The sequence below is a fragment of the Schistocerca piceifrons genome, chromosome 5 (assembly GCF_021461385.2).
Source record: "Schistocerca piceifrons isolate TAMUIC-IGC-003096 chromosome 5, iqSchPice1.1, whole genome shotgun sequence".
NCBI lineage: Eukaryota > Metazoa > Arthropoda > Insecta > Orthoptera > Acrididae > Schistocerca > Schistocerca piceifrons.
In genome coordinates, this window is record NC_060142.1 from 256863825 (window position 1) to 256876283 (window position 12459).

The following is a 12459-nucleotide window of genomic DNA, read 5'->3' on the forward strand; positions in this document are numbered from 1 at the left end:
GAGACTCTGGTCGTATGTAAAATATGCCAGCAGCAAGACATAGTAAATGCCTTCTCTGCGCGATAGCAGTGGCAATACTGTCGACGACAGTGGTGCGAAATCAGAGTTACTAAACACAGCCATTCGAAGTTGCTTTACCAAAGAAGACGAAGTAAATATTCTAGTACACGAACCAAGAACAGCTGTCAACATGAGTAACTTAGAAGTAGATACCTTCGAGCCTTTCGAAGTTGCTTTACCAAAGAAGACGAAGTAAATATTCTAGAACACGAACCAAGAACAGCTGTCAACATGAGTAACTTAGAAGTAGATACCCTCGGAGTAGTGAAGTAACTTAAATCACTTAATAAAAGCAAATCTTCTGGTGCAGACTGTATACCAATTAGATTCCTTTCAGAGTATGCTGACACAATAGGTTCATACTAATCAATCATATTCAACCGTTCGCTTGACGAAAGATCCGTACCCAAAGACTGGAAAGCTGCATATGTCACACCAATATTCAAGAAAGGTAGTAGAAGTACCCACTAAATTACAGGCCCATATCATTAAGGTCTGTATGCAGCAGGGTTTTTGGAACGTATATTGTGTTCGAACATTATGAATTATCTTGAGGAAAACGGTCTATTGACACACCGTCAACAAGGATTTAGAAAACATCGTTCTTGTGAAACACAACTAGCTCTTTACACACGAATTGTTGAATGCTATTGTCAAGGGATTTCAAATTGATTCCGTATTTCTGGATTTCCAGGAGGCTTTTGACACGGTACCACACAAGCGGCTTGTGGTGAAATTACATGATTATGGAATATCGTCTTAGTTATGTGACTGGATTGATAATTTACTGTGAGAGGGGCCATAGTTCGTAGTTTTTGACGGTATCCGTGGTCTAGGGGTAGCGTCTTTGATTCATAATCAAAACGTCTTCGGTCCCGTGTTCGATCCCCGCCACTGCCTAAATTTTGATACATAATCAGCATTGGCGGCCGAAGATCTCCGGCATAATAAGTCAGCCTCATTCTGCCAACGGCCTTGTCAAAGAGGGAGGAGGAGCGAATAGAGGTTCAGGGCACTCTCTTGTCCTAGGGGTGGGAAATTGCCCCTAAAGGCGGAAGAATCAGCAATGATCAACGACATGAGGATGCAGAAGGCAATGGAAACCACTGCATTAAAGACACGTAACGTGTATCCACAGGACATGTGGCCTGTAATTGAAGAAGTGTCATGATGATCTCTCCATTGGCAAAAGATTCCGGAATAGTCCCCCATTCGGATCTCCGGGAGGGGACTGCCAAGGGGGAGGTTACCATGAGAAAAAGATTGAATAATCTACGAAAGGATAACGTTCTACGAGTCGGGGCGTGGAATGTCAGAAGCTTGAGCGTGGTAGGGAAACTAGAATCAGTCCGGCTTTCGCCGCCGTGCAGTGCGGACATGTTGTTGTTTCCGCCTGCGGAGCGCGCTCGGTCGCTGTTGTTTACATTTCAACGGCCGTCACTTACGTGTCGCTTACGTGCACTAGAACCATGGCCAACCGTTTTCGAAAATCAACTTTACGATTCAACTTCTGCAACGACTACGCACGACCAAAGGCCTTGGAAGTGGAACGCTTCCTACGCGACGTTGCTAAGATCCCAGGTTCCGACATCTTGGGCATCCATTTGTCCATATTAAGCAGTACTGTGTACGTCAAAGTCGTCAATGACGCGGTATGTGAAAGAATACTTCGTGACACCAACCATGGATTGCGCTTTTGCCACGCCGACGGCAATGTCGGAGCGGTCACTGTCGACCATGCCGGCTTAGGAATGCGCACCATACGAGTTTTCGAACTCCCGTTCGAGCTTCCGGCGGAAGACGTTATCGCGGCTTTCCGCCCCTACGGCACTGTACATGGCCACACTGCCGAACGCTGGGCGCAATTCCAAACATACCCCGTTCTTAACGGTGTACGGCAGATCACCATCGACCTCCATTGCCACGTGCCACATTACCTGCAAATTAACGGGTGCCGCGCGGTTGTCATATACGACGGCCAACCCAAGACCTGTTCCGGGTGCGGCAAAGAAGGCCACCTCGGATCTGAGTGTCTTCAGCGACGAATCACCGAACTGCCAGCCGCTACCGTGGCACCTCCGGCTCCGACGACGGTTTTACCGATCACCTACGCATCGGCGCTCTCTTCTCCTCCCACCGGCCGCCGCCCATCGGACCACGTACCGGTGACCCTTCCAGCTGCTACGGATACCGCCGGGGCCGTCACGTCGCGCTCAAAGCCTGACGCTACTCCGGTGCCACTACCAACAGCGACGACTTCCGACACCCACCCGCCTGAACATATGGACGCCCCTTCATTTGAAGTTCCCGCGACGACCTTCCTCTCAGAGCGACGCGACTCCCTTCCGTCTTCCGACACGGAGGGACGAACCCGCAAACAACGTTCACCTAAGAGGCGCAAGAGGAGGCGCCCTACGGTCTCGGAACGAGACGGATCACCACCCCCTGATGCTCCAGAGGCCGTCCGACCCGACGAGGCCTCGGCGAACCTACACGACGATACGAATGACGCCAACATGACGCCAACTGTGGATGTGTCGATGCCTACTCTACTGGCTCGCTCAGGTGCTCCTGAACCAATGGACTCCACCGATGCGACTGCCGCCGAGACGTCCTCCGCCCCTACGACCGAAGTGGAACGTACGACCATCACAACGACAACGTCTTCAATGGTGTGGAGTGAGGACGTCGATGAGGACCCGGACCACACGCTGGGGACAGAGTTACCCCAGACGGAAGCATCGTTACGCCGCTGATAACGCCGTCAGGTGGCGTACGGCACGACTCGCCGTTGCCTCGCCCCTCTTCATCCTCCGCCGGTGGAGTTCCCCTCCACGGCGGGGTACGGCTCCAAACCTATCGAATAGCGACGATCAACACTAACACCATTAGCTCACCCGTGAAACTTCAACTGCTGCGAGAGATGATATGGGTGTCAGACGTCGATATCGCACTACTGCAGGAAGTACACTTGGCCACACTTCCAGACGTCGCGGGATATAACACTTATCCTTCTCCTGGTGACCACCCGGGACGCGGCGTAGCCATCTACGCCAGAGAAGGCATTCCAATGGCCGATATCACATACCTTCCATCTGCCAGAGGCATGGCCGTCACCGTCATGGGGACGCGTATCGTCAACATTTACGCTCCGTCAGGCTCCACCCGCAGACGCGACAGGGCACTCTTCTATTCAGAAGAAATCGCTCCTTTGTTTCTTGGACGCTGCGACCATTACTTGCTTGGGGGTGATTTTAATTGTGTCTTGCACCCTAAAGATCAAGTGCCCCACTACAACACCTGTCAAGAACTGCGTCTTGTCGTCCGAGATCTGTTGCACCGCGACACTTCGGAAGTTCAGCACGGCGACGCGCCTGGACATACTTACCAGACGAGTCACTCCGCGAGCCGCCTTGATAGTATTTACGTCTCTCGGGAACTCACACCTGCAGTGCAAGGTGCAGAACTTTGGCCCCTGGCCTTTTCAGACCACTGTGCCTACATCTGCAACATTCTCTTCCCCAAGCAAGTGGTCTGGCGCAGTCGTGCACCGTGGAAGCTAAACACCTCCCATCTTCACGATCCCGAATGTCTTCAACGTGTTACCGAGACATGGGCCACCTGTGAACGTCGCTTACCTAAATACTGCATGACCTTGATCTGGTGGCTGGAATGTGCCAAACCTGCCATTCGACGTACTTTGATTCAGTATGGAAAGGAAGTTGTTATGTGGCGCCAGCACACTACCGACTATTTCTACGCCGTTCTCCGCGACCTGGACGCCCAACCGCCCACCCCCGACACCCAGAGGGAACGCAGCAGGATTAAGGCGCAAATTGTAACTTTGACTCGCCGTCGACTGCAGGGGGCTATGGTGCGAACCCGATGTCAAGATTTGGAGGAACAAGAACATCCGACCATGCATCATATCGCCTCCGATAGGAAACATCGGCGACAACAACTCATCACCGAGATCACCACCTGTCGCGGCCAGCACGGTACTAGCCAGGCCGAAATCGTCAGTGCCTTTGTCGACCGCTACCGCACAATGTACCAGGAGGAGACTACCAACAACCACGCTGAGGAGTCTGTGTTACCACACGTAACTCGCACCCTCACCAGCGACGAAGCGGACGAGCTGATGGAGCCCATTACGCGTGACGAAATCCATGATGCAATCAAAAAAGGTGCTCTGAGTAAGTCACCTAGTGTCGACGGATTGCCGATAGAATTTTATCGCGCTTTCTTCACACTAATGGCGTCACGGTGGACAACGATGTTTCATGAACTGCTGACGATGTGGAACGCCGTACCGCCGTCCTTCGTCACGGGAATTATTATACCCATCCACAAACCGCCACCAGGTGTGACGACAGCACATTACCGTCCCATGACTCTGCTTAACGCAGACTGTAAAATTTTTGCACGCCTACTGGCAACGCGATGCCGCAAGGTCCTGCCTAGCATTCTATCCCCGGAACAGACAACTCTGGGCGGCTCAGTTAATATACAAACGGCCACAGGAGAATGTCGCGATTTAATTGCACTGGCAGCGGCGTGCAGACTCCGCGCCGTAGTGGTTGCCATTGATTTTGACAGCGCATTCGACAAAGTGCGGCATCTTTTTCTGTTCTCAGTGATGAACCGCATGGGTTTTCCACCAGCCTTTATCGAAGTGATCCGGCGCCTGTACGGCACCGCCGAATCGCTGATTCGGGTTAATGGCCGTGTGGCGGGACCAGTGGCGATCCGGCGTTCCGTACGGCAAGGCTGCCCACTTTCGACCCTACTCTATGCCATAAGCCTGGAGCCACTCATCGGGAGTCTGACGAGCCACCTTTCTGGTCTCACTTTGCGACAGCACAGTTTTCGATGTCGTGCGTATGCGGACGATCTCCTCCTCTTGATCCGTTCAAGGAGTGAAACATACACGGTACTTGATTTGATATCAACGTACGGCACTGCAGCTGGCAGTAACATGAATGTGGCTAAATCCGCGGCGATGCCCATTGGACGTGGCCTCTCACACGACGACTTAGCACCTCTCCCGTTTGTACAAAAACTACGATACCTTGGTATCATTTTCACCTCCACCGTGCGCCGCTCCGCTGCCATCAATTTTCGACGTGCACTCCAAACTATCCGCACGACGGTGCAGCAAAATCTTCTCCGACGACTCGATTCTTTACAACGTGTCCAATACCTCAATCAACATGTGGCGTCCAGAATGGTCCACATTGCACAGGTCCTCCCGCTGCCATCAACTATTGGACGCAGCCTCCAGGGTGCCTTCAGACACTTCCTTACGGACGGTACGCTCTTTAAGGTCCGCTACGACACGCTCACCCTTCCCCCGCGAGCGGGGGGCCTCGGCCTTGTCAATGTGCGACTCCGCGCGGCGTCCTTGTACATGTCCACCATGCACAAGCAGTGGCGCGGGGCACCTCCCTTACGCGCAGCTTGCTGGAAATTCTTGTGCCCGCGACCACAATACCACCAGTACCAGTCGGACACATCACGCACCAGCTGACGCACATTTCTGATTTCATCGTCGACTTCAGTTATGCTCACACACACTTACCGACCACGCGTTCTCCTCGACACACCACTCCTTCGTTCCATATCCAGCAACAATATCGAACTGAGACACCCGTCCACGCGGTGGCCCACGGTTTGGCGTCACATCCACCTGCCTTTTCTTCCCTCCAACGTGCGGGCAACATGGTACCAAGTCGCAAATGAAAAATTCGCCACAAATCATCGTCTTCACGCCATCGGACTAAAGGACTCTCCACTATGTTCCATTTGCCACCTCGTGGATGACGATGTCCATCAACTTACTTGTGCTGCCACCAGTGACGTCTGGAAACTTGCCCGACAGTTCGTTGCCTGTTACCTCCGCGTTCCGCCGGACTCGATTGACCCATGGACTTTTATCCATCCTGAGAATACTTATTTCCCTGCCACCAAAAATTATGCGATTGTATGGGTCAAGGGATGGACGACCACGTACATGTATAATGATGGCGACAAATCACGCCTTGATTTCTGGCAGTACTTACAAACCGCCCACAGTGAAGTCGAACACCGACCGCGCTACCGCGCCTTCTTCGCCAATTACCTACATGCGATCTTTACGTCACCCCCGCTCAGTTGGATGGTGCCACACACCGACAGCACTCCCCCCCCCCCCCCCCCCCCTGCTGACATCTGAGACCACCCGTGCTACTTTCTACATTTGTAACCCACAGTGGAGTAGGCGCATGGACACGCGCCTCATTTCTTTTATGCACTACACCAGAAAACACTTTCCTTCACTCCACTGTATATTGCTTCACACCTCTTAGCTTACATCAGTATTATTATTCTTTTTTTTCCTACACCTTGTTCATAAAAAAACATTGCTCGCCTTGTACGAGTATAATGTCATGTGTTATTTTCGCCGGAAGGATGGCATTTCTGTTGTATTTAAGTTTGTACCAATAAAGATCTTTTGTTCATTTATCCTGTTCCTGGTAAAAAAAAAAGGAGGTGTAGCGTCTCCTACTTATATTGAAAAAAGAAAAAATGCTAAGTCGACCGCTCGTGATAAGCGAGAAATCCGGGTTCGAGTCTGGGTCAGGTAAAAAAAAAAAAAAAAAAAAAAATCTGAAAAGGGAAATGCAAAGGCTCAATCTAGATATAGTAGGGGTCAGTGAAGTGAAGTGGAAGGAAGACAAGGATTTCTGGTCAGATGAGTATCGGGTAATATCAACAGCAGCAGAAAATGGTATAACAGTTGCAGGAGTCGTTATGAATAGGAAGGTAGGGCTGAGGGTGTGTTACTGTGAACAGTTAAGTGACCGGGTTGTTCTAATCAGAATCGACAGCATACCAACACCGACAACGATAGTTCAGGTATACATGCCGACGTCGCAAGCTCAAGATGAACAGACAGAGAAAGTGTATGAGGATGTTGAAAGGGTAATGCAGTATGTAAAGGGGGACGAAAATCTAATAGTCATGGGCGACTGGAATGCAGTTGTAGGGGAAGGAATAGAAGAAAAGGTTACAGGAGAATATGGGCTTGGGACAAGGAATGAAAGAGGAGAAAGACTAATTGAGTTCTGTAACAAGTTTCAGCTAGTAATAGTGAATACCCTGTTCAAGAATCACAAGAGGAGGAGGTATACTTGGAAAAGGGCCGGGAGATAAGGGAAGATTTCAATTAGATTACGTTATGGTCATACAGAGATTCCGAAATCAGATACAGGATTGTAAGGCGTACCCAGGAGCAGCTATAGACTCAGATCACAATATAGTAGTGATGAAGAGTAGGCTGAAGTTCAAGACATTAGTCAGGAAGAATCAATACGCAAAGAAGTGGGATACGGAAGTACTAAGGAATGACGAGATACGTATGAAGTTCTCTAACGCTGTAGATACAGCAATAAGGAATAGCGCAGTAGGCAGTACAGTTGAAGAGCAATGGACATCTCTAAAAAGTTGGGAAGGAAAACATAGGTACAAAGAAGGTAGCTGCGAAGAAACCATGGGTAACAGAAGAAATACTTCAGTTGATTGATGAAAAGAGGAAGTACAAACATGTTCCGGGAAAATCAGGAATACAGAAATACAAGTCGCTGAGGAATGAAATAAATAGGAAGTGCAGGGAAGCTAAGACGAAATGGCTGCAGGAAAAACGTGAAGACATCGAAAAAGATATGATTGTCGGAAGGACAGACTCAGCATACAGGAAAGTCAAAACAACCTTTGGTCACATTAAAAGCAACGGTGGTAACATTAAGAGTGCAACGGGAATTCCACTGTTAAATGCAGAGGAGAGAGCAGATAGGTGGAAAGAATACATTGAAAGCCTCTATGAGGATGAAGATTGGTCTGATGTGATAGAAGAAGAAACAGGAGTCGATTTAGAAGAGATAGGGGATCCAGTATTAGAATCGGAATTTAAAAGAGCTTTGGAGGACTTATGGTCAAATAAGGCAGAAGGGATAGATAACATTCCATCAGAATTTTTAAAATCATTGGGGGAAGTGGCAACAAAACGACTATTCACGTTGGTGTGTAGAATACGTGAGTCTGGCGACATACCATCTGACTTTCGGAAAAGCATCATCCACACAATTCCGAAGGCGGCAAGAGCTGACAAGTGCGAGAATTATCGCACAATCAGCTTAACAGCTCATGCATCGAAGCTGCTTACAAGAATAATATACAGAAGAATGGAAAAGAAAATTGAGAATGCGCTAGGTGACGATCAGTTTGGCTTTAGGAAAAGTAAAGGGACGAGAGAGGCAATGCTGACGTTACGGCTAATAATGGAAGCAAGGCTAAAGAAAAATCAAGACATTTTCATAGGATTTGTCGACCTGGAAAAAGCGTTCGACAATATAAAATGGTGCAAGCTGTTCGAGATTCTGAAAAAAGTAGGGGTAAGCTTTAGGGAGAGACGGGTCATATATAGTATGTACAACAACCAAGAGGGAATAATAAGAGTGGACGATCAAGAACGAAGTGCTCGTATTAAGAAGGGTGTAAGACAAGGCAGTAGCCTTTCGCCCGTACTCTTCAATCTGTACATCGAGGAAGCAATGATGGAAATGAAAAGAAAGGTTCAGGAGTGGAATTAAAATACAAGGTGAAAGGATATCAATGATACGACTCGCTGATGACATTGCTATCCTGAGTGAAAGTGAAGAAGAATTAAATGATCTGCTGAACGGAATGAACAGTCTAATGAGTACACAGTATGGTTTGAGAGTAAATCGGAGAAAGACGAAGGTAATGAGAATTAGTAGAAATGAGAACAGCGAGAAACTTAACATCAGGATTTATGGTCACGAAGTCAATGAAGTTAAGGAATTTTGCTACCTAGGCAGTAAAATAACCAATGACGGACGGAGCAAGGAGGACATCAAAAGCAGACTCGCTATGGCAAAAAAGGCATTTCTGGCCAAGAGAAGTCTACTAATATCAAATACCGGCCTTAATTTGAGGAAGAAATTTCTGAGGATGTACGTCTGGAGTACAGCATTGTATGGTAGTGAAACATGGACTGTGGGAAAACCGGAACAGAAGAGAATCGAATCATTTGAGATGTGGAGCTATAGATGAATGTTGAAAATTAGGTGGACCGATAAGGTAAGGAATGAGGAGATTCTAAGCAGAATCGGAGAGGAAAGGCTTATGTGGAAAACACTGATAAGGAGAAGGAACAGGATGATAGGACGTCTGCTAAGACATGAGGGAATGACTTCCATGGTACTAGAGGGAGCTGTAGAGGGCAAAAACTGTAGAAGAAGACAGAGATTGCAATACGTCAAGCAAATAATTGAGAACGTAGGTTGCAAGTGCTACTCTGAGATGAAGAGGTTAGCACCGGAAAGGAATTCGTGGCGGGCCGAAACCAGTCAGTAGACTGATGACCAAAAAAAAAAAAAAAATTGACGAAAAGTCATCGAGTAAATCAAAAGCGATATTTGGCGTTCCGCAAGGTAGTGTTATAGGCCCCGTGCTGTTCCTTACCTATATAAACGATCTAGGAGACAATCTGAGCAGCCGTTCAAAAAATGGCTCTGAGCACTATGGTACTTAACTTCTGAGGTCATCAGTCCCCTAGAATTTAGAACTACTTAAACCTAACTAACCTAAGGACATCACACACATCCATGCCCGAGGCGGTTCCATACTGTAGCGCCTAGAACCGCTCGGCCAACCCGGCCGGCTGAGAGCTGTCTTAGGTATTTTTGCAGATGTTGCTGCTTTTTATTGTCAAGTAAACTCGTCAGAAGATCAAAACAGATTGCAAAACGATTTAGAAAAGATATCTGAATAGTGTGAAAATTGGCAATTGACCCCAAATAATGAAAAGTGTGAGATCACCCACATGAGTGCTAAAAGGAATCCGTTAAACTTCGGTTACACGATAAATCAGTCTAATCTAAAGGCGGTAGATCCAACTAAATACCTATGAACTACAATTACGAACAATTTAAATTGGAGAGAACACATAGAAAATGTGGTGGGGGAGACTAGCCAAAGACTGCGTTTCATTGGCAGAATACTTAAAAAATTTAACTAATAGACTGCCTGCACTACGCTTGTCCGTCCTCTTTTGGAGTACTGCTGCGCGGTGTGGGATCCTTACCAGATAGGATTAATGGAGTGCATCGAGAACGTTCAAAGAAGAGCAGCAGGTTTTGTAGTACCGCGAAATAGGGGAGAGAGAGTCACAGCCATGACACAGTACATCATTAAAACAAAACATCATTAAACCAAAGGCGTTTCTCGTTGCGGCAGAATCTTCTCACGAAATTTCAATCACCAACGCCTCCTCCGAATGCGAAAATATTTTACGGAGGCCGACCTAGATAGGAAGAGACGCTCATCATAATAAAATAAGGGAAATCAGTGCTCGCACCGAAAGATATAGATGTTCGTTTTTTCTGTGCGCTATTCGAGAGCGGAATAACAGAGAATTATTGCAAACATGGTTCGATGACCCCTTTGCCAGGCACTTAAGTGTGTTGTGCAGAGGATTCATGTAGATGTAGACATGAAGGTATATTGGAAAAAAATGTTGTTGTTGTTGTTGTGGTCTTCAGTCCTGAGACTGGTTTGATGCAGCTCTCCGTGCTACTCTACCCTGTGCAAGCTTTTTCATCTCCCAGTACCTATTGCAACCTACATCCTTCTGAATCTGCTTAGTGTATTCATCTCTTGGTCTCCCTCTACGATTTTTACCCTCCACGCTGCCCTCCAATATTAAATTGGTGATCCCTTGATGCCTCAGAACATGTCCTACCAACCGATCCCTTCTTCTGGTCAAGTTGTGCCACAAACTTCTCTTCTCCCCAATCCTATTCAATACTTCCTCATTAGTTATGTGATCTACCCATCTAATCTTCAGCATTATTCTGTAGCACCACATTTCGAAAGCTTCTATTCTCTTCTTGTCCAAACTATTTATCGTCCATGTTTCACTTCCATACATGGCTACACTCCATACGAATACTTTCAGAAATGACTTCCTGACACTTAAATCAATACTGGATGTTAACAAATTTCTCTTCTTCAGAAACGCTTTCCTTGCCATTGCCAGCCTACATTTTATATCCTCTCTACTTCGACCATCATCAGTTATTTTGCTCCCCAAATAGCAAAACTCCTTTACTACTTTAAGTGCCTCATTTCCTAATCTAATTCCCTCAGCATCACCCGACTTAATTGGAAAAAAATAGCCTATTGAAATAAAACAGTTGAGGTGTCTGCTCTGACTTCCAAGAATAATAAACTAGGCATTGTATGCAGAAGCGGACGGGAAAAACTGTACGGGTGGGAAAGAAGATACGAATAGTGTTTGGTAAGCATGTATAAAAAAAATCAGTGTACAATACGAAACGGTAAAAGGTTGCTTCATGTGAAGCGAAAGACTGACTAAAAAAAGCGGTTACCTATCTTCCAGAAAATAAGTTTCAGTATTCCAAAACAGTGAATGCAAAGTTAGCATTTTTCATACATACATAGTAAATCCTACATACACAATAGCGTTTGAGATGAACAACTGAAAATTATTTTTCTACAAAGTTAGTGGAGTTATATGATGGTACTAATTTACGCTTTGCAATAATATTCATAATTAATCCCAGTTAATGCACCTCCTCTAAATACAGTAAGAATAAGGAGAAAACCTGCACCATGACTAGGAGATCACATCAAACACCATATGAATGCCAGAAATGCATCATACAGGACATACAATTTTTTATAATTTTTACACACTCAAACAACTACGCAACCGAGTTAATCAATCTGTAAGAAATGCAAAGCTCAGATATGCCCACTCACTAAATGAGGACTTTCACAGATCAGTTGTCACGTGTTAAAATCTGCGAGGTCTAGGAACAGACAAACCCAAATGTACAGCTGAATTTCTAGTTCCTATTGAGCATCTACATGAGTCTTTCGCCACACCGATACCTTTACTTGACCAAAATGCATAAGGCCGCAAGCCATCGAATCTATTAAAGTATCAGTCGTTGGTACAAACAGCCGGTAAGCCCTAACACGGTCAGGAAGTCAACTACGCGAATTCGTTCGGCAGTTGCAGGGCACGATAATATAACGGTGCAAATAACTAATTTTCTCATCTATCCACTACTGTCCAAAATAACGGACATTTTTAATTATTCTCTCACCTCCCGTGCCTTCCCAATAGCCTGGAAGCAGGGACTCATAAAACCATTACCCAAGAAGGAATCTGCCAAACGACCGTCCGACTACTGGCCCATTTGCATTGTACTAGCGTTATCCAAGGCTTTAGAATACATAGCTTACTAGTAGCTTACTAATTATTTAAAGTCAAATAACCTTTTAGATGAATTCCAGTCAAGTTTCCGG